The following is a 25036-nucleotide window of genomic DNA, read 5'->3' on the forward strand; positions in this document are numbered from 1 at the left end:
TCCCCACCAACAACAGGCCCATCAGCCTCCCAAACACTATGGCGAAGGTCTTGAATCTGCGATCCTTCACCGACTTTCCCAACCCCCCCGCAAAACACCTACCTGGCAAGACAATCTCGTACACAACATGCTGACACAGACGCCTATACCGGATATTTATGCCAATATTTTAGATGACCTCCTCCGCGGTAGGACCCTCCTAGTGGCTCAATGGGGAATACGTTCTCACATTCGCCAATTTTCGTCAGGCACTCCACAAGGATCGGTGTTAACTCCCATCCTTTTATATACCTATGTAAATGATATGCCAGTCATACCCGAGTGTCACCTAGCAAAATACGCTGACGACACAGCACTATATACCACTGGCCGCATTACTGACGCCGTCGTCGCCCGCCTCCAGCGACAGGTGGACGCCACCATCACCTGGTGCCGGAAAAACAAAATAGCTCTCAATGCCCTCAAAACTAGGGCAGTCTATTTCACGAAACGACTCCCAGTCCTCCGCTGCAATATTTAGATTGCATTCGTGCAGGTGCCCTGGTCCCCGACAACGATCTATCTCGGGGTCCAGATGGACCACAAGTTTCTCTTCCACTGTCATGCGGAGTATGTCGCCAACAAGGGGCAAAGGCTGACCAGGGCTTTGTACCCAATCTTCCGCAGTAGGGAACTTAACCTGAATACCAAGCTCCGCATCTACCGAACAGTTACCTTGCCTGCTCTCACATATAGCTCTGCTGCTTGGGCCACGATTAGTGTCACCAGGATGCGGACGTTGGAGTGCCTGCAGAACAAGGCCTGCACGCCCCGCCACTCAAGAAAATTGTGACTCTTCACGAGGAAGCGGGTATCGTCCCCCTCGAGGCGACCATACGCAACAACGCGCGGCTTCTCTGTGAGAAAGTGGACGCCCCACAGGACACTGTCCACGGGTTCCGCCACGATGGGACCACACTTGCACGCCGCTGGCATCGACATCCGGTTCGCCTAACCATCCTAGAGGAATCAGATTCCGACCATGGCTACCGATAGGCCTGCCACGCCCACCACGGACGCATCCTTCGGCGGGACTAGCGCCCATTCAACGTCCAATACTTTCCCACCCTACCTGCCCATGTCGGGCTAAATTTTTCTGCCTGTCTGATGTAGTACTGTCACCGTCGAAGGGTGGTACGGGACTCGAAGTCCCACCGCCACACCTCCAAAGTGTATTGCAGTGACGCAGTGTCACTGACTGCCCTGTGGATAAATTTACTGCCTCGCCAAAACAGTTAGACCGCAAAAGAGCGGTGATGCTGTATTGTACCATATCACAAAAAGGTTCAGGATGAGTTGTAGTTCATAACAATAACGGGTTTTGCATGAATAAATAGCCGTGTCGTACCGATAGTGTTGAAATGAGAAAGTGGGGAATATTGCACAGTTTTACGGAACTTCCCATGCATTTGCTCGAGCAGAACCCGGATTTTCATCCAATACAAATAAATGCGGTTTGGTTTTAATAAGTAGGGAGACCATCAAATAGACTCATTTAAATAATCCAGTAGTAATCGACTTATCGACTTTTAAGCTATTCTTCCACAGAGGAAACTAAAATAGATAACTAATGAGTAAATAGAAAAGCAAAGGTTAGTTTGCAAACAATACTGATCTATTTCACCTCAAATACACCAAAAATGGACATTCCGAATAAACTAAACGTGGAAAATGGCTGTAAAAAGATTAATAGAAGATAGTGAATAAAATTTTCAAACTAGAAAAATTAATATCGAAATTAGGTTTAGCACCGCGAAATACCCAAAATCTTAATAAAATAAATTAACATAACATTTACCAGACGCTACAGAGGAAAGAAGAAATTTTAATACTATACCGTACTTTTTTGTTCAACTTAAAATAAACAAAAATGAAGACTGAAAAAGCACGTAAGACTGCAGAAAATGCCTACAGAAATATATGAAACAATTATAATAAAAGACAAAGTGGCGGTGCTTCAAAAGCATCTCGTACAGAACCGGAAACTAAGCTTTCGTGCTGTAGACTTCGAGCGAAAAGTAAAATACTTGGTATCGATCTCGGTACATCGCAAAGTTGCTAGTGGTGGAAGAAGGAAAGATTGTGAAGTACAGCGACTACTACTGAGCGAAACTGTGCTAATGAACTCATTAACTATTCAGACGGCTCTGCCATTCTGTCACATAACTGGGAACTGCTTTGTCGACTACAGTATACATAGTTTTGACATGTAAGCTGGTTGAGAACGATAAGGGTACAAGATGTCTCTCTGGCAGTGTTGCCAGACACCCTCTCACAATTTTCCCACAAGTACGGACAGAATTTCCCACAAGACGACGATTTTTCCCACACATTCGAAAATTTTTAGAAATCAGTTATGAAGAAAATTGACCTATTAAAGGCTCATAAAAATATCTAAAATACTGGTTGTATGTAAATTGTACTCGTACAATTTAATAGAGGACGTCTGAACTATGAAGTTTCAGGTGAGTCTTGGTGAACTTAAACGAACGGTAGGCCATTCCCTTGCTTTGTGAGACAGTGCCTGCGACTGCAACCTCACCGAGAGTTTACATCACTCACTATTGAAAACATTCTTTCTGACTGTGCGTGTGAATGAGGCAATGTTAGTACCAACTTTGCAAGTTTTCCTAAGCCTTAAATTTCCGTTCATCAGTGAAGTCTTTAACATTAGCTATAAAGTGCCATATTTCATCTATCTCAGTTCTCATTAAATTATTGCTCTCCGTTCGCCAAAAAAATGAGTAACAGTTGCCACTGTATAGACACATTGTTTTCATTCACATAGGCACTGAAATGCTTAATTAAACATTGCTACCACCCTCTTGTTTCATAAGGTATTTTGGAACATCAGCAGATTCATGTAAGAGAGCTGTGCAAATATTTACGACACTGACTTCGGCCCACATTCATTTCGTCAGCTTGCTTGTCGCCTACATCTCCTTCAGGCACAGACTGCAGTTATCTGTGATGATGTTGGGGTATATGGGAAGACGTCGTCGTAGAGTGACTATAGGAGGATACAAGATGACGTAGACTATACGATGGCTTGTGGAGTACGTAGATTTATTTTTCATCCTTCTATAGCACTACATCTCCAACACTTCGCTTCTCTTCTTTTCTAGTTTTCCCACCGGTCATATTTCACTCTCATACATTGCTGTGCTCTAGACATACATTATCACAAATCTGTTCCTCAGATTACGGCCTAGCTGTGGTACTATATGCTGCAGTCAAATGAAAGGGAAATTAACGGGAAAAAATTAGCCAGGTGTGAATACAACTCGCGCTCTGAGGGTTCCGTACAAACGTGTTTATGTATACAGTCAGTTCATCCATCCTCGGAATAGATAATCTCGATTATTCTTGCCTGTTTATCGACATTGATAATGGTAATATATCGTCCCTGGGATTTCCAAGACTCTTGAGAATTTTGACAATGTTGGTGCGGCGTGGCAGTGTTTGAAAGATGTTGCGGCGTAAATGTTTGTTCACTGTCTCTCTCCGTACTGTGCACTACTAAAGTTCCACCTACCTTAGTACGGCGTCTGACCACAGCCCGTTTCTCTGTATACATAGATACTTTTCAGACGACGTTAAAAGCAGCGTTGCAGAAAAACACCGTCAATACTTACGTTTGCAAAGTCCAACTAAACTCTGGTAGCAATCTATCCTGTTATCTCTTATAACAATTTTCGGGTAGAGGGCGATTGCTTCGTCTCTTTAGAAAAATGTCAAAATTCTGCAACGAGTTCTTTTTCTTCTTTAGGTTAAAAATAAACTCTTGCCATCAGCCTGAATTTAATTAATGGATAGTATCACTGTTCTCAGCTCACAGTTCATACAACCCAGTACTCACGCAAGGCAGCCAGAAATGTACTTAAGTCAGTCCCGATTTGTTACGCAATTTACTGTCATTACTCTGCTACAATATATGAGTTTCACATTCGGTCCTTTTGAGCGGATTTCTATTAAAGAAACTGCTCGCCAACTATTCCATAAACAAATATGAAACATGCCACTCGGAATTTTTACTAAGGCCCAAGGTTCACACTTGGTTCTTTTCAACAAAACACTCCACGAAGCTCAAATTTTCACAATATGTTCGTAAATGCAACTGCTTTCACGGCAATACAATGTGGACGTGTGAAACCAAGAACTTCTTCATTTTACTCAAAATGTAGACGGACTCGTCCAACATGATCTGCACGTCCGATAGTTAGCCAACGACTGCCTCATGCCACTCCTTCCATGGACTATAAATACTTGCAATGAGCGAGAAATGCTTAACTCTGATTGGTTGTTCAAAATGACCAGCCAATCAAAACAATCCTTAGAGTTCTTTCTGTCGCTAAAACTGTCTTACGCCAATCAACATTCACAGATGCATTTACGTCACTTCATCATGCAAATATTAATAAAATGCTTAATAAAACCAAACGAAAAGGAATCTAATCTTGAAATTACTTTAGAAAACTATTACTCTGCAATCGGCTATTCTGCCGGCCTTCTTACAAAAGAAAGTATCCCTGGACATACGTCATGAGCACGGCGAGGAAATTACATTTTTCATTGCAACTTGCTTACTTAAGACTTTCCCATGACGCAGTTACGCAATGCTGTGCATCATAGGCCTATAATATTGAATCTTTACCCATGTCCCACATACACGCTCTCACTCACTCTCGTTTACTCACACAACAGCATATTAACTAAATAACAATCTTTTCTGAATTTTATGTTACGAAAAATGAAAAGTAGTTAACGTTTCTAATAATGAAAATTCAAACAAATTGACCTAACATTTTGTGAACTTCAGTAATGATTCCAAATGATACTAAAAGACGAACTGTTATGAATCCCAACTGACTTTAATCTTATAACTGTCGATTTTTTGTTTTTTAAGTTAATTTCTCTAACTCAGAAACTGACGGATAGAAATCTGATATTTTTACACTATCTTCTTTTTAATAACAAAAATGTATTGACTTTTAACTAAATTGAATAATATTTAATATAGTTTATTTAGATTCTTAGGGGTTGAATGTTCTGTCGCTCCAGTTGACACACGTACCGGTTCCCACGGATAGGCTGCCGACAGTTGCGTATGAGTCACACTAAGGTGCAAGCGGCTGTTTCTGTCACCGCCAACGGCTCCAAAGCTACGAGCCGTATTGCAAAGTAGTGCAATAAATGGTATTGCATATTGACTCGAGACGTTACAATGGAAGGTAAGGAAAAGAATTAAATTTTTGATCTTGGCCAGGACTTCATCCCATATTTCCTTGCTTACTAATCAGGTACGCTAGCCATCAGAGCATCACAGCACTATGGCTCACATAGCTGCATGGACTTCTCTAGTCAAGTGCCCTCCGTAACACAAACTTCAATTCACATCTTCACTTATTTTCCCCTTCTTAGATCGTCACTAATGCCGATGCTGTCCGATACTGGAGTAGCAGCCCAGCGTTGGGTGTAATGGAGAAATCCTGCCCGTACCTCAAGTGTAGGTGATTATAGATTTGATAGAATTAAGTTACGTCCAACACTGGGATGCCATTCCAATATCAGAGAGACTCAGCGGTAGTGACGATCTAAGAAAGGGAAAATAAGCTGTAGATGTGAACTGAAATTTGTGTTATGGAGGGCAACGGACTAGTCTAGTCCATGCAGGCACGTTAGTAATAACGCTGTGGTGGTGTCATGGCTAACATACCTGTGTAATAAGTAATTATAGCTGGGTTCGATTTTAATTGATTTCTTCATCTTCCATCATTATCGTAGATAAAGCTGAGCCTAAAATTTCTCCAGGGATATTTAATTATATTAGATTTTAATATTAAATTTGAGGTCGGATAATAAATGACAGAAGAAACATTTTTGTGTGCTGTAATTACAGATTAACGATTTTCTAATTTCTGCCTTTAGTTGTCCTGTGAATCCTTGCTTCTCGAGAAAGTTCATGATTATAGTCAACAGGAGGACCTCTACTGATTTTGATGTGCGAGTTCGCGAGCATCAAAATACACGACACAAATAATCGCATCTTTTGATTGCGTTGACTTTGAATCTTGCATTTACTATACCACCAAGAGACTACAGACCTTAGTCTGTCACATAAATTTCAACTTAATATGTCCATCTGTTCCTGACAAAAAGAGTTTAACAGTAGGACAATCAGACGGACAACAAAGCAGTCCCATAACGGTTCCGTTTTTATCGACTGAGGTACGGAACCGTTAAGTAAACTGTTTCTTCTCGTTCTTCTTGTTTCGAATGGGCCTACTTTGGACCATCCTTCTTCAACTGTTGGGCTTTGATCTTTGCCTAGTTCTCTCGCTTCCGCTATCGATGTAACTCCTTCGTTTCTTCTGTCCAGGGTGTACTTTTCCTTCGGGGCTTTTCCTGAAATCCTCGAGCTTCCTTCATGATACGTCTCACAGATTGTCTGTTCTGGAGATCAGTTATTCCCATTTCTTTAATGTCCTTTTCAGTTTGTCAGCCAAGTGGTGCGAACCTTCCTGTTTTTCCAGAAGCTGGACAGACTGTTGGTCAGTCTGTTTGCAGGCAATCTTGCAACATGGCTATAGAAAGCTACCCCTCTTTTCCTTCCACAGTCAGAGAGGCTCAAGATATGTTCGAAGCCCTCTGAGTTATATCGCCTTCTGAATTGGCTGAAGATTCTTCTCTCTCTGACTTCCAGTTTCTCCATCAGACCTCTCTCGTTCATGGAAAAACATTCCATGGCGCACTGGGATTCTGGTCGTGTGGCTGATGTGTAGTGCTTAAGTTTCAGGTTGTGTGACGGGCATTGTTTGTTGTAGGTGTTGATAATCGGTCGATAGGCTAGTTTCAACTTGCTGGCGCTCATGGATAATGACGTTCTTTCTGATACGTTGGGTTGAATCCATTCGCCGAGATACTTAAACTTCAACTACATCTACATCTACATCCATACTCCGCAAGCCATTTGATGGTATGTGGCGGAAGGTACTTTGTGTACCTCCATCGGTTCTCCCTTCTATTCCAGTCTCGTATTGTTCGTGGAAAGAAAGATTGTCGGTACCCCTCTAACTTTTCTGATTTTATCCTCATGATCTCTTCGCGAGATATACTTGGGAGGGAGCAATATACTGCTTGACTCCTCGGTGAAGGTATGTCCTCGAAACTTCAACAAAAGCCCGTACCGAGCCACTGATCGTCTCTCTTGCAGAGTCTTCCACTGGAGTTTATCTATCATCTTCGTAACGCTTTCGCCATTACTAAATGATCCCGTTGGATCTTCTCTATCACTTCTATCAACCCTATCTGGTACGGATTCCACACCAGTGAGCAGTATTCAAGCAGTGGGCGAACAAGTGTACTGTAACTTACTTCCTTTGTTTCCAGATAGCATTTCCTTAGGATTCTTCCAATGAATATCAGTCTGGCATCTGCTTTACTGACGATGAACTTTATATGGTCATTCCATTTTAAATCACTCCTACGCCTACTCCCAGATAATGCCTACTCCCAGATAATTTATGGAATTAATTGCTTCCAGTTGCTGACCTGCTATTTTGTAGCTAAATGATAAGGGACCTATCTTTCTATGTATTCGCATCACATTACACTTGTCTACATTGAGATTCAATTACCATTCCCTGCACCATGCATCAATTCGCTGCAGATCCTCCTGCATTTCAGTACAATTATCCGTTCTTACAACCTCTCCATATACTACAGCATCATCCGCAAAAAGCCTCAGTGAACTTCTGATGTTATCCACAAGGTCATTTATGTATATTGTGAATAGCAACGGTCCTACGACACTTCCCTGCGGCACACTTGAAATCACTCTTACTTTGCAAGACTTCTCTCCATTGAGATTGACATGCTGCGTTCTGTTATCTAGGAACTCTTCAATCCAATTACACAATTGGTCTGATAGTCCGTATGCTCTTACTTTCTTCATTAAACAACTGTGGGGAACTGTGTTAAACGCCATCCGGAAGTCAAGAAACACGGCATCTACCAGGGAACCCGTGTCTATGGTCCTCTGAGTCTCGTGGACGAATAGCGAGAGCTGGGTTTCACACGATCGTCTTTTTCGGAACCCATGTTGGTTCCCACAGAGTTGATTTCTAGTCTCCAGAAAAGTCATTATACTCGAACATAATACGTGTTTCAAACTTCTACAACTGATTGACGTTAGAGATATAGGTCTATAGTTCTGCACATCTGTTCGACGTCCCTTCTTGAAAACGGGGATGACCTGTGCCCTTTTCCAATCCCTTGGAACGCTACGCTCTTCTAGAGACCTACGGTGCACCGCTGCAAGAAGGGGGCAAATTCCTTCGTGTACTCTGTGTAAAATCGAACGATATCCCATCAGGTGCAGCGGCGATTTTAATTGTTTTTCTGTCCCTCTGTCATCTATTTCGATATCTACCATTTTGTCATATGTGCGTCAATCTAGAGAAGGAACTACAGTGCAGTCTTCATCTGTGAAACAGCTTTGGAAAATACATTTACTATTTCGGCCTTTAGTCTGTCATCCACTATTTCAGGACGATTTTGGTAAAGGGTGTCTGGACATTTTGTTTTGATCCACCTACCTCTTTGACATAAGACCAAAATTTCTTAGGATTTACTGCCAAGTCAGTACATAAAACTTTACTTTCGAATTCATTGAACGCCTTTCGCATAGTCCTCACACTACATTTCTCTTCACGTATTTTTTGTTTGCCTGCCAGCTTTTGGCTATGTTTATGTTTCCTGTGAAGAGTAGTGGGGTAACCTTCATGCCAGCTCACTCTGCATTGTTGCCAAATTTATTCAAGATGGCAGCGATGACATCATCCAAGTTGGCGGCATGTGGACTTGGCAACAGCGCATGACGTCGTCCAAGATGGCTGCTTTTGGTGGGAAAATAGGCCCATTGTGCTACATCCACTAAGCTAACCCTCAAGAAGAAATGGCGGGAGTTGAATTTTGGCGGGAAAATAGACCAATTGGGCTACGTCCATTAACCTAAGCCTCCAGAAGAAAAAAATGGCGGGAAGTTTGAATTTCAACAGGATAATGCATGCATAACCATACTTGTCTTCATTATCATTCATTATCATTCATAGTCATTTATTATCATACATTATCATTTATTATCATTTATTATTATTATTATTTATTATTATAGGCCTACCTCCACTAGAACATTGCGCCAAATTCAAATTCCAATGCGATAATGTCTCGAATACTGTATTTCTATTTTTTATTATAATTTATTATTTATTCAAGATGTCCGATTTTCTGAGCGAGATATCCATTTTCCTTACATCCATAACAAAAATCTAGCACAAGTTCAAATCCAGACACCATAATCGATCACATGTACAAACTCTCTCCATCACTTATCTTTTTTCACTGGTAACCTATCAAAATCGTGTCAAATAGAAAACTGCACTTACAGTAACCTAAGATTTTGCAGGGGGAAGGGACTCAAGACTTTATTTCAAGCAGTATGGTCATCACTTGTTCTCCAACACAATCAGCACACATCTTTGATATCGCAGTGCATTCGCCACGACGTCCCCGCTCCAACTGAATTAGTTCAAATCCTCGCAACCCCCTTGCCAGCGCGTGGAGCCACTGCCGACTCCTGTCACGTGAGGCGGCCGCTCGCGCTGGACTGCAGGTACGCTAGGGGCGATCCCAGCGATCGTCCCCACGTCGTAAACATATTTCCCTGGACACGCTGGAAATTGCCGAGTTTGATGTCACAGCGGTCCCTTGTCCTCTCACCACGTGTATTCGTCGCCTCCGCACGTTTCCCGCCAAAACTGTTTGCCTTGGAGCTCAATGACACAACGGTCGGCCGTTCCCTGCCACACTTTTGACGCCAAAGTTGTTTTCCTGGGCACGTTCAAACCTATCGATGCGCGACCGCTCACTGTCCACCACGTGTTCTTGTGCAAGCGAGAACGCAGTGATAGACTTTTGGCGGCAGAGTTTGCTCGACAGTGGAATCTGCCATGACTGTATAACAGCACGTTTGGTCGGCACTAGAACGCTCGCTAATTGACTCTCTCGCACGCGCACATTATAACTGTACAACTGGTGCGCTGATGCCCCGCTTACGTCTCACATCCTACACACAAGCGACGGACATAGTCTTCTGTAAATATGCTAACTCCCACATCGCTCATCTAAACTATCAATTACCGAAGTACTTAATTTCATTTTGGTTTTAATCATATAAAATAATCCAATTTTCAATTTCATATATGTGTGAAAAGGTGTTCAACTAACTAATTTCAACTACTTTTCGAGGACCAGACAGCCATCTCATCCTAGGAACCAGCGCCGAGTTTGAATTCTGTCAGTAAAGAGAGGTCACTTCCGCTTTCTCTACCAACCTAACAAAATTGCTTCAAAGAAAGGGCACTTGTACTAACCTCAGCTAGCCGACCGCCACTTCCGCCTAGGAACCAGCGCCAAGTTTGAAATCTGCCAGTAAGCAAAACTCACTTGCACATGTGTCACCAAACTAAGAAAATTGTTGGAAACGAAGCTCATCACCACTAAACTAAGCCAGCAGCACTCAACCACTTCTTGCACGTTTTGGGTAAAAGGTCTCACTCTGCACTAGGCCCATGGATGGAGGAACCAATTTACTTTGTTTACGAATGGAGTATAGGTATCACACCGACATGTTCCACACCATACAGACCTGCAAAACATTCCTACATAACTCATTTATAATGCTCTAGACACACTGATAACAGTTAAAAATAACTCACAGCACAGCGTACAGACATGCGAACCGCTCGTAAATAATGCAAAACATATATGTCCAAATAGCCAAACAACAACTAATTTTCGGAAATAATTTCAGTCCATATGCTGGTGGAAGGTGGAAAGAGTGTAGTTTATTTATTTGGGACATATCTTTCTGAAACTTTTTCATCTCATAGGTTTCGATATGTAAGGCTGACATAAGGCAGGTTCTCAACGCCAGTAGTGCACTACACGGGGCAAAACAACCACACCCATCAAGATATTCATTCCAATCCACACCTCTAACTCCTCTACAGATAAATTTGTCCAGTTATTTGTTGACTCACTCACAGTTTGACCACATTGCAGTTTCTGCGCAAAAACCACTCAGACTGCGCTGTGCTGCTCGGGGAAGTAAGGAAGGACTGCACTCTATTTATTTGGAGTCCTTTTATTTAGTTGTGGAGTATATTTGTCACAAAACACCCACAATTATCCGACTGTGGTCATCTGACACAGGCCACAAACACGTAACCAACTCCTAATTTCACCACACAATAGCAAACAGCTCTTAAATAATGCAGTACACAATATCAGCAGACAAGATCTGTACTCTTAAACTCTCCAAATAAAGCACAGCGCAGTGCACAGACACGCTCGCTAAATAGTGCAACAGACGCGCCCAAACACCCTCAGCTGCCAACCCGACCAAAAGTCTCTGCTCGTCCTCCCCCAAACACGACCTCAACACAGTCGCATTCGCGCCTAACACCGGAGAAACTGATATCGCCTATGCGCCTTAGATTACGCTCCAAGGCAGGCCGCGCGGGCGTGCGGTTGGCGGGAGAGGGGTTCAAGAGCCTCCAGCCAAGTTCAGCTTCCGAGCGCTCGTGACAGCTAACGAGAAAGGACACTCTCCTCTGACTCATGTCAAAGCTGCATTGTTCTTATGTATAACGCCGGCGTCTCAGGTCTGGACCTGCCTTCACATCCATTGTTAGAGTAGCCCATAGCTCGTTGACTCTGTGCTTCTGTAAAATATCTGGGAGTATGCGTGCATAACGATTTGAAGTGGAATGATCATATAAAATTAATTGTTGGTAAGGCGGGTAACAGGTTGAGATTCATTGGGAGAGTCCTTAGAAAATGTAGTACATCAACAAAGGAGGTAGCTTACAGAACACTCGTTCGACCTATACTTGAGTATTGCTCATCAGTGTGGGATCAGTACCAGATTGGGTTGACGGAGGAGATAGGAAAGATCCAAAGAAGAGCGGTGCAGAGCTATTTGGTAAGTATGATAGCGTTACGGAGATGTTTAGCAAACTCAAGTGGCATACTCTGCAAGAGAGGCGCTCTGCATCGCAGTGTAGCTTGCTGTCCAGATTTCGGGAGGGTGCGTTTCTGATTGAGGTATCGAATATATTGCTTCCCCCTATTTATACCTTCCGAGGAGATCATGAATGTAAAATTAGAGAGATTCGAGCGCGCACGAAGGCTTTCCGGCAGTCGTTCTTCCCGCGAACCATACGAGACTGGAACAGGAAAGGGAGGTAAAGGCAGTGGCACGTTAAGTGCCCTCCGCCACACATAATTGGGTGGCTTGCGGAGTATAAATGTAGATGTAGATGTGGATGTAGACACACACGATTAACGTGGCCGGGAAAACATTTATTACTCGCATGCAACCAAGATGGTGATGGAAAACCAATCACGCTCATCTGCGCTGCAGGCGCGTGTAATCATTGAGAACACTCTATTCATTTTTTCGAACAACTTATTTAACCATACAGTATATCTATCACGCTATCACAAAACACCCACCCAGGTGTGCCATGGGCCATGTTGCACAGTCAACAGACACGCACCCAAGTACACAGTATAGCATCTACATCTACATGACTACTCTGCAATTCACATTTAAGTGCTTGGCAGAGGGTTCATCGAACCACAAACATACTATCTCTCTACCATTCCACTCCCTAACAGCGCGCGGGAAAAAGGAACACCTAAACCTTTCTGTTCGAGCTCTGATTTCTCGTATTCTATTTTGGTGATCATTCCTACCTATGTAGTTTGGGCTCAACAAAATATTTTCGCATTCGGAAGAGAAAGTTGGTGACTGAAATTTCGTAAAAAGATCTCGCCGCGACGAAAAACGTCTTTGCTGTAATGACTTCCATCCCAATTCGCGTATCATATCTGCCACACTCTCTCCCCTATTACGTGATAATACAAAACGAGCTGTCATTTTTTGCACCATTTCGATGTCCTCCGTCAATCCCACGTGATAAGGATCCCACACCGCGCAGCAACATTCTAACAGAGGACGAACGAGTGTAGTGTAAGCTGTCTCTTTAGTGGACTTGTTGCATCTTCTAAGTGTCCTGCCAATGAAACGCAACCTTTGGCTCGCCTTCCCGACAATATTATCTATGTGGTCCTTCCAATTGAAGTTGTTCGTAATTTTAACACCCAGGTACTTAGTTGAATTGACAGCCTTGAGAATCGTACTATTTATCGAGTAATCGAATTCCAACGGATTTCTTTTCGAACTCATGTGGATCACCTCACACTTTTCGTTATTTAGCGTCAACTGACACCTGCCACACCATACAGCAATCTTTTCTAAATCGCTTTGCAACTGATACTGGTCTTCGGATGACCTTACTAGAAGGTAAATTACAGCATCATCTGCGAACAACCTAAGAGAACTACTCAGATTGTCACCCAGGTCATTTATATAGATCAGGAACAGCAGAGGTCCCAGGACGCTTCCCTGGGAACACCTGATATCACTTCAGTTTTATTCGATGATTTGCCGTCTATTACTACGAACTGCGACCTTCCCTACAGGAAATCACGAATCCAGTCGCACAACTGAGACGATACCCCAGAGGCCCGCAGCTTGATTAGAAGTCGCTTGTGAAGAACGGTGTCAAAAGCTTTCTGGTAATCTAGAAATACGGAATCAACTTGAGATCTCCTGTCGATAGCAGCCATTACTTCGTGCGAATAAAGAGCTAGCTGCGTTGCACAAGAACGATGTTTTCTGAAACCATGCTGATTACGTATCAATAGATCTTTCCCTTCGAGGTGATTCATAATGTTTGAATACAGTATATGCTTCAAAACCCTACTACAGACCGACGTCAATGATATAGGTCTGTAGTTCGATGGATTACTCCTACTACCCTTCTTAAACACTGGTGCAACCTGCGCTATTTTCCAATCTGTAGGTACAGATCTATCGGTGAGCGAGCGGTTGTATATGAGTGCTAAGTAGGGAGCTATTGTATCAGCGTAATCTGAAAAGAACCTAATCGGTACACAATCTGGACCTGAAGACTTGCCCGTATCAAGCGATTTGAGTTGCTTCACAACCCATAAGGTACAGGGTGTTTCAAAAATGACCGGTATATTTGAAACGGCCATACGAACTAAACGAGCAGCGATAGAAATACACCGTTTGTTGCAATATGCTTGGGACAACAGTACATTTTCAGCCACAAAAACTTTCGAAATTACAGTAGTTACAATTGTCAACAAAAGATGGTACTGCGCTCTGGGGAAACTCTATAGTGCGATATTTTCCACATATCCACCATGTGTAGCAATAATATGGCGTACTCTGAATGAAATTACCCGAAACCTTTGACAACGTGTCTGGCAGAATGGCTTCACATGCAGATGAGATGTACTGCTTGAGCTGTTCAATTGTTTCTGGATTCTGGAGGTACACCTGGTCTTTCAAGTGTCCCCACAGAAAGAAGTCACAGGGGTTCATGTCTGGCGAATAGGGAGGCCAATCCACGCCGCCTCCTGTATGTTTCGAATAGCCCAAAGCAATCACACGATCATTGAAATATTCATTCAGGAAATTAAAGACGTCGGCCGTGCGATGTGGCCGGGCACCATCTTGCATAAACCACGAGGTGTTCTCAGTGTCGTCTAAGGCAGTTTGTACCGCCACAAATTCACGAAGAATGTCCAGATAGCGTGATGCAGTAATCGTTTCGGATCTGAAAAATGGGCCAATGATTCCTTTGGAAGAAATGGCGGCCCAGACCAGTACTTTTTGAGGCTTCAGGGACGATGGGATTGCAACATGGAGCTTTTTGGTTCACCATATGCGCCAGTTCTGTTTATTGACGAAGCTGTCCAGGTAAAAATAAGCTTCTTCAGTAAACCAAATGCTGCCCACATGCATATCGCCTTCATCAATCCTGTGCACTATATCGTTATCGAATGTCTCTCGTGCAGTAATGGTAGCGGCGCTGAGGGGTTGCCGTGTTTGAATTTTGTATGGATAGAGGTGTAAACTCTGGCGCATGAGACGATACGTGGACGTTGGCGTCATTTGGACCGCAGCTGCAACACGGCGAACGGAAACGCGAGGCCGCTGTTGGATCACCTGCTGCACTAGCTGCGCGTTGCCCTCTGTGGTTGCCGTATGCGGTCGCCCTACCTTTCCAGCACGTTCATCCGTCACATTCCCAGTCCGTTGAAATTTTTCAAAAAGATCCTTTATTGTATCGCTTTTCGGTCCTTTGGTTACATTAAACCTCCGTTGAAAACTTCGTCTTGTTGCAACAACACTGTGTTCTAGGCGGTGGAATTCCAACACCAGAAAAATCCTCTGTTCTAAGGAATAAACCATGTTGTCCACAGCACACTTGCACGTTGTGAACAGCACACGCTTACAGCAGAAAGACGACGTGCAGAATGGCGCACCCACAGACTGCGTTGTCTTCTATATCTTTCACATCACTTGCAGCGCCATCTGTTGCTGAAAATTGTAACTACTGTAATTTCGAAAGTTTGTCCGCCTGAAAATGTACTGTTGTCCCAAGCATATTGCAACAAACGGTGTATTTCTATAGCTGCTCGTTTAGTTTTTATTGCCGTTTCAAATATACCGGTCATTTTTGAAACACCCTGTATCTACTTCTAAGAAACTCATGCTAGCAGCTGTTCGTGTTTCAAATTCTGGAATATTCCATTCGTCTTCCTTGGTGAAGGAATTTCGGAAAACTGCGTTCAATAACTCCGCTTTAGCGGCACAGTCGTCGGTAACAGTACCATCAGCACTGCGCAGCGAAGGTATTGACTGCGTCTTCCAGCTTGTGTACTTTACATACGACCAAAACTTCGGATTTTCTACCAAATTTCGAGACAATGTTTCGTTGTGGAACGTATTAAAGGCATCTCGCATTGAAGTGCGTGCCAAATTTTGCGCGTCTGTAAATTTTAGCCAATCTTCGGGATTTCGCGTTCTTCTGAACTTCGCATGCTTTTTCCGTTGCCTCTGCAACAGCGTTCGGACCTGTTGTGTGTACCACGGGGGATCCGTTCCATCTCTTACCAATTTATGAGGTATGAATCTCTCAATTGCTGTTGCTACTATATCTTTGTATTTGAGCCACATCGTGTCTACATTAGCAAACTGCTACTAAATAATTCTTCACACAGATGTGTAGATACGCTCAGTACTCGTAAACTATTCTAATAATGCATAGCAGAGCCTGCAGATCCGCTCGCAAAATAACTCAGCAGACATGCGCAGGTTCCCCCCCCCCCCCCCCCCCTCCGCACCCTACCCACAGGATCGTGAAGCCACCCATTCGTCTGATTTCAGAGCTCACACAGCCCCTGCACGGCTTCTGCAAGCGCGAGTTGGCGCGGTCAACACGCTCGCCAGCTGTCAAAGCACACACACACACACACACACACACACACACACACATACACACACACACGTCCGTCCAGGACCGCGAACTGTCACAACCCTGAGGCGCGACCACCGAACGCGGGTGAAAATCAACTTTATATCGACGTAGCATAATTCCAAAGCGCAACCTCCATATGCTAGACACATCATAGCAGCGGCACATGTCTTTACCTCCTATGACACACTGCGCATTGCTCCTGACACGACATTACACGGCCCTTTAACTAAACATAACTACACATCCCTGCTCTGACCAGCCATCTAAAACCTTCTTAATATTATTCTTACTTCACAACATTAAAAAAAAAAAATCTAATTTACTCCTTCCACCGCACCTAACCTCACACCTGTCCCATCATCAACATACACATACTTCCTCAACCCTATCCTGATGCTCATATATCACCCCACAAACCATGTCCATCAATAAATTTACCATTTTCCTCCCCTCTTTTCGAATTACAAACGTAGCTTCTACCTAAACACCAATCAACTCATCTCTCTCGCACTTTCAACACTAAAATTAATTTTACACACACCCAGAAATACCAAACGCAATTAAAGAGTCAACCTTTTATACAGAGCTTCAAGCACATACGACACTCACACCAATATTCAAAGCCTGGTCCATATTTACCACCTCCACCTTTAATTAAATATTATTACCATTGCCTCAACATTCTGCCAGCGCTCGATTTGGACCTTTTTTCCATTCTTAACTGTTCTCACTAGCGGTCGAATATCACTATCTATATATTGCATAAATTTCCACATAAAAACATCTCGCCGAGCCGTTTAGAGACTCCTATATCCGAACACATAGCATCAGTCAACAACTATCACTTGCTCTTATCTAATAACTCATCCATCAGGTCTGGAGTCAAGGTCACCCCTTTCTTTCTTTCAGCAGCAGACAGCTATTTTTTACAGTGGTAATTAAATTGTGCCATCAACTTAACGTCACCAATCGCGAAACATATCTTCAAATACGTAAACATTCTTACTCAATTACACAGCTGTCCCACTGAGGATATGACCTTCAGTATTACAGTTCTTAATCCAATAACCACCAACCAAGTACTAAATGCTCAAACTAGTTCCATGGCGCCATACAAAGCGAGCATCCGAGCGCCAGTGGCGGCATGTCAAAGCGACATATCTGTCCATCTAAACAGCCATCCACTCAGCCCCAGGACCAGCATGCTGAAGTGTGCTCTCCCTATACCTGCTCTCCAGCTATTGTCTAACGACATACAGTGCACAAATGGACCCCTGAATAGCGCAGATCTCTATCCCCCCCCCCCCCCTCCTTGCATCTCCAGCAGGACATGTAAACAGTGTCTCCCCCAGTCAGAGAACCCGACGTCATTCACCCTTCGCTCACAATTTCCACTCACAAATCTCACACTCGCATATATAAAATCATATTCACTCCTGCCAAAACTCACTTCATAATAAAAAGGCATTCTCCCTTTCTAAGCATAGATGAGTATGCATTTAGCTTCACCCATCTGATCTCTGCAATTTCAGTCGCAGAAAGACATATCTATTACCTTCTGCAACTTATAAAGAAACAGGACGACCTCAGTTACTGCAACAGTACCTTGTTTTGACTATTCGCCGGAAATGAGTGCAATTTAGTACGTCCCAGACTAGATACAAGTACAACAGATCCTCAACACCCAATCATCTTTATCCTCTACCATCAAACAATGAAAAAAAAACCAACTATAAAAGCTCATCATATTTACAAGTCACGAAGGTACCAATGTGATTCCCCTCTAGCGAGGACAAACCGAATTCACAATGCTCTCCCCGAATAACTCAGAGTGCGACCATCCAAGAATTCCTTACAGTTCACCAAGTCAGACACCTCAAACTGCAGCTGCCTATATTAAGAAGATCATATTAAATATACATACGCTGCACACACCACTTTAAAGTTTGATCATCCATACTCTAAGCAAATGAAAAGCTACCTCTGACCCTTGTTCGAACAGTGTTTTCTAACACGCTTTTGGACATTGACGAACATTTCGTCTTTCTGCCGCAACTTTGAAGTCAGTGTTTGATTCTAAAAAGACATTAACACGGACTGATGCACGACCTCTCACAGGCAACTATACCTTGCACCTTGTAAATCATATTCTTATAGTCGATAGCATAACATTGAATGATTTTAAATAAAGGACAGCCACAACACAAGGAAACTAGAAGAGCCTGGTGGCGTTGTGGCGACTTCCCTCGGAAGTGATTGACCAGCTCTACCACCGAATAGTTTATAACTCTGCGTTCCATTTCTAGTGATTGGTCACTTTTGCAAACAAGTATGGGATCACCGTTTTCAGTGCTAGCAACCCCGGAAGTTGCCGTCCGTCAACCAAAATTTGTCCCCCAACTCAATCAAGCATTGTCAGTCAATCATTATGTCGTACGCAATGCATAGATTTGATGGGTAAGACACCACCGATCTACTGTAATATTATACATCACAGCTGATATAGCAAAAATTTTTACAGTAAGTCCACCACTAGCCTATCATGTAACAGCTTTGCCTAATTTCGGTATCATAGCTAAACCATACACCCTCTACTTTGCAAGTATCATTGCGAACATTCATAGATGGCTGCTCAGCACGTCCATTCACACTTAATTCTCGAACACATAAAAACGATGACAGTATACCAGACTATACTATACATATTACTAAGACCTCGCGCATAGTACTCGATCAATCTCTCTGCGTATGGCGGTCAGAGCTATCTCCCCCTCTTATGTTAAAAGACCATCCTCACATCGGCATTGACCAACGTGCCCCGCAACATCCCTACCCAATTATTCCTCAACTGAACAGACGAATGCAGCTACACTCAACCTCTGTTGACTGAATAGAGCTTTCCTAGTCCTAACCCCACCAAGTGCACCACATTTCTCGAAATGTAACCAAGTCTTGGAGCTTAGCGGACCATATCGATATATAGTAACAGATCTCAAAGTGCCTTAATTTAATAGCATACAGTTAAGAAGAACAAGAACGGAGCGATCTTTATACACAATGTAGTTCGACACATTTTTAAGTAAATCATCCAATCCATCATGTGTAAAGCATTGTTCTAGAGTCCAGGATCGGTGCATTGAAGGTTCCAATAAGAGAGAGCGAGAGAGAGAGAGAGAGAGAGAGAGAGAACATAAACACACACACTCCTAAGACTAGAACGTTCAGCACTCAAAAACGGGTGATAACCTTAGATCGCTTACTTTTCCGTCCTGTCAGACATACATCCGTCTCTCCAGTTCCCCTACGCTGCGTTATATCCCCACCCCCCTCCCCCCAGTCTCAATACTATTCCTTTCTATGATACGAGCCAATTATAGCCCTGCGGACACGTCTCGTGTCCAATCATCACATACGATCATGAGTCATAAATTATACTATTACCCCATCAGGTCTACATAAAAATGATAGTTATTAGCATCCTACAAGCAAACAGATACGCATAACAGCAGCGTCCAACATGTGAAAATTACAAGTCATCCCGTCACCAACTCTGTAAACACCCATCTGTCGGGTAAGTGTGTACACAATGATTACAGATCTTCACAAATACACACAGCTAACTTAGTTACGACGCTTAAGTCTCGATTTTACACCAAGCATGAGACAGGATGGGGATCTCGTGAATCAAAGTGCGTTTAGAGGAATGTGTCAACTTTCATCACACATAAGATGAAAGCCCTCTGATGACCGACGGGTTCACCATTAACGATCGCAAGTAGACAATGCTTTAAACCACATACGACTAGAACGCAGGCTATATCACGTGACTAAAGCGTGCAAATAGAATACTGGGAAAAAATCGACCTTCATCAACTTGTCCTTCTCTAGAATAAATGAGTCAACGTTTGAATCGTAGCTAGTTGCAGCTCTGTCTCAATCAATCATCCCTTACACTCTCTGTTATCATTTAACACAGATGTAAGTTTAGACGTGAATGATTCTCTGTCCTCCTGAAAAGCATCAAATACAGCAACAACTTGCGTGTACCACTGATACCTCAGTTGACATACACTATAATACTTACTCAAGGAGAAAAAAATTGAATACCTTCCTTATTCCTCTCACTTCAATGTCATCGTTTTCCTACATTCCTCTTGTTGCCGCATACTGGACTCCATGTACAAATTCCCCCCTAAGAATCAGAAGAGCCGCTCGGAATTAGCCGAGTGGTCTGTGGGTGCTGCAGTCATGGACTGTGCGGCTGGTCACGGTGAAGGTTCGAGTCCTCCCTTGGGCATGGGTGTGTGTGTTTGTCCTTAGGATAATTTAGGTTAAGTAGTGTGTAAGCTTAGGGGCTGATGACCTTAGCAGTTAAGTTCCATAAGATTTCACACATTTGAACCAGAAGATAAGCTAGTACGTTCTCATTTTCACCGCATTTCGTTGTATATTAGGTTAGTTTATACCTATGCGCCAATCAGTTTTCGCATTTCTTTCAATTTTATGTCAGATCCATCCATGCGACCGCGACATAAGCTATCGTTCTGTGTTCTACAATTGCCTGTAAATGTAACCAAGGCATATCCAGTTACCTCAACATTCGGAGAGCGCTTGCTCTGTTTTCTGTATCTCCATGTACATGCACGCCTCGCGGACTAATTCATCTACATCCTCTTCCATTTCCATAATATTGTCATCAAGTACATCGCCCTTGTATAGACCCTCTATATACTCCTTCCACCTTTCTGCTTTCTCTTCTTTGCTTAGCACTGGGTTTCCATCTGATCTCTTGGTATTCATACAAGTGGTTCCTTTTTCTCCAAAGGTCTCTTTAATTTTCCTACATGCAGTATCTATCTTACCCCTAGTGAGATAAGCGTCTACATACTTACATTTGTCCTCTAGCCATCCACGCTTACCCATTTTGCACTTCCTGTCAATCTCATTTTTGAGACGTTTGTATTCCTTTTTGCCTGCTTCATTTACTGCATTTTTATATTTTCTCCTTTCGTCAATTAAATTCAATATTTCTTCTGTTACCCAAGGATTTCTACTAGCCCTCGTCTTTTTACTTACTTGATCCTCTGCTGCCTTCACTACTTCATCTCTCAAAGCTACCCATTCTTCTTCTACTGTATTTCTTTCCCCCATTCCTGTCAATTGTTCCCTTATGCTCTCCCTGAAACTCTCTACAACCTCTGGTTCTTTCAGTTTATCCAGGTCCCATTTTCTTAAATTCCCACCTTTTTGCAGTTTCTGCAGTTTTAATCTACAGTTAATAACCAATAGATTGTGGTCAGAGTCCACATCTGCCCCTGAAAATGTCCTACAATTTAAAACCTGGTTCCTAAATTTCTGTCTTACCATTATATAATCTATCTGAAACCTGTTAGTATCTTCAGGCTTCTTCCATGTATACAACCTTCTTTTATGATTCTTGAACCAAGTGTTAGCTATGAATAAGTTTTGCTCTGTGCAAAATTCTACCAGGCGGCTTCCTCTTTCATTTCTTAGCCCCAATCCATATTTACCTACTACGTTTCCTTCTCTCCCTTTTCCTACTACCGAATTCCAGTCACCCATGACTATTAAATTTTTGACTCCATTCACTATCTGAAAAATATCTTTTAATTCATCATACATTTCTTAAATTTCTTCGTCATCTGCAGAGCTAGTTGGCATATAAACTTGTGCTACAGTAGTAGGCGATGCCTTCGTGTCTATCGAGGCCACAATAAGGCGTTCACTATGCTGTTTTCAGTTGTTTAACCGCACTCCAATTTTTTTATTCATTTTTAAACCGACTCCTGCATTACCCCTATCCGATTTGTATTTACAACCCTGTATTCGCCTGACCAAAAGTCGTGTTCCTCCTGCCACCAAACTTCACTAATTCCTACTATATCTAACTTTAACCTATCCATTTCCCTTTTTAAATTTTCTAACCTACCTGCTCGATTAAGGAATCTGACATTCCACGCTCCCATCCGTAGAACGCCAGTTTTCTTTCTCCTGATAACGACGTTCTCCTGAGTAGTCCCCGCCCAGAGATCCGAATGGGAGACTATTTTACCTTCGGAATATTTTACGCAATAAGACTCCATCATCATTTAACCGTACAGTAAAGCTGGATGCCCTCGGGAAAAATTACGGCTGTAGTTTCCATTTGCTTTCAGCCGTTTAGAGTACCAGCACAGCAAGGCCGTTTTGGTTAGTATTACAAGACCAGATCACTCATTCATCCAGGCTGTTGCGCCCGCAACTACTGAAAAGGCTGCTGCCCCTCTTCAGGAACGACACGTTTGCCTGGCCTCTCAACAGATACCCCTCCGTTGTGGTTGCACCTACCGTACGGCCATCTGTATCGCTGAGGCACGCAAGCCTCCCCACCAACGGTTAGGTCCATGGTTCTTGGAGGGGTCGTCAAGTCTATTCTTGTTAAAATTAGAACATTTGTTGACACGCACAGCAAAGTCAGAGCAAAAGTACGAGTCAGGCCATTTATGAGGTGAAAATCCTAATTTAACATCCTTTGTAAGCCATTAATTACAGTAAAACATGTCTCTTAACATTAGGAAATATCCTCCTACTTCAGAGCATTATTACCGAGCTTCATGTGTGCTGGACCAAAATACTGACTGCAATTGTTGGAAATGAAAATCTCTGTGTGAACAGTACGACTCAATATCTTCCATGCTGAATTCTGAAAGTACCACAGGACCAGCTATTAACCATAACAATGTTTCCCACAGCGCAACACGACAAGTACCAACAGCTGCGCCATGAATCATTTACCGAAGAGGTAGCCTCATGGAGGCGTGGTATATTGACATGGCCAATAACTCGATGTAACAGATTCCAATATCGCTAATCCAAATCGCTTTTGCCCTTCCGAGAATTGTAATTCTCTGACAGTTCTGCTTCGGATGACTACGTGTTCTGCTTCATGCAGCCATCACGACGTTCATTTTCATCAATGGGTTGTGGACATCTAACACCTTTTCGAAATTAGTTATTACACAACCATTCAACCACTTTCTTAAGACAGTACGGGAAACAACTGAAATACCCGACGATCCCCGCAGGTTCTATGGTACTCCGATAGAGCTGTAAAAACAGCACGACCTAACTTTGAAAGCTGTTACGAAAGATAGCAATGTCTCCATTCTCTGTTCAGGTAGTCTATCTAATGAATGGTCTGCATTTCTGACGTTGATATACTCTTAGTGTACTATGTCATATTGCCTGTATATTATCTACGCGAGTTCGTTTCAGTGGTAAAGCGTTGGACTTCATGTTCTGACTTATTACACGATCATCATCTCACACACCGAAATTTCTGTTAATGTTTTGAAAGCTTAGGCAAAAATCAGCATTATATTTGTTGTGTGTTCGCCATGTAATGTAGTATGAACTTATAAGCATCCACATAAGTAATATGCTTCTTCTGGATATCACGAAATGAAAACATGTGCGAACATTCTTAAAAACGATAGGGTATTTCATTTCAGAAAGATTACAAATCGAATGGTGTATTTAGTTTCATCCGAAACATACAGAGGTAAGGATTTTCACAAGATCAGATGAAAGACTGCTGATTTCGACGTGAAAATCCCAGCGGAATTGCTTACAGGTTGCTAAACGCTACCAGTAATTAAACACGTCAAAACAGCTAAAGGTGACGTTCTCGAAAAGATTTGGATCACTGTGTCTTACTAGGTATTGTAAGCAGTGTGCACGTGAACGTATTACCGATTATAGTAATACTAGAACCAGGGCGGCAAGGCAACAATATCGCACCCGGTTTCCGCGGAAACGGCCGCCCAACAGAACCGCAGTGGCTATATAAGGAGACGCGCTGTCCGTGAAATTCAGTCGAGTCCGGCGGCAGGAGAGGGCAACACGGCGTGGCGGCATCTGCGAGTTTTCACTTGAGTGTAGCCAAGTCTGTGACTCCACAGGTTCGTAAGTGACTTCACGTCTGCGGCTCTTCACATCTGCGGCTCATTCGACTGCACGTTGGCGACTTCCCCCGTCTGCAGTCGACACATCTGTCTGGGCCTACTCTTCCGCGACTTCTAGATGTGTGGGGCAACGCGCCTGGGACTCTACCATTTTTGCTACAAAGGTTGTGACATGGGGTTGTGACATGGAGATATTTTGTGACTACGTACCCAGGACTCTTACGTTTCTGTGCTCTACTTGTCTGAATCAAGTCGTTGAGGTCTGAGCCGAGTGTCTGAGAATCTTCGCCAGCAGAAGCGTTCTGTGAGTCTGTACTATGCATCCACAAGTCTACGCACCTGCGACTCTGCACTACGCGTCAGCGAGTCTACGCTGCGCATTTTAGAGCCTGCGATAAACGTCCACGAGGCTTCACTGTATGTCCACGAGCTTACGTGATGCTTCGGTCAGGAGAAGACCACTGTACGGCAACGCCTACACAGTATTCTTCAGGCTGTCGGGGCTGACCGTTGGCGTGTGGACACAAAACGTAGTCTCGTGAACGTGTA

The sequence above is a fragment of the Schistocerca gregaria genome, chromosome 2, assembly GCF_023897955.1.
Source record: "Schistocerca gregaria isolate iqSchGreg1 chromosome 2, iqSchGreg1.2, whole genome shotgun sequence".
In the NCBI taxonomy this organism is placed as follows: Eukaryota; Metazoa; Arthropoda; class Insecta; order Orthoptera; family Acrididae; genus Schistocerca; species Schistocerca gregaria.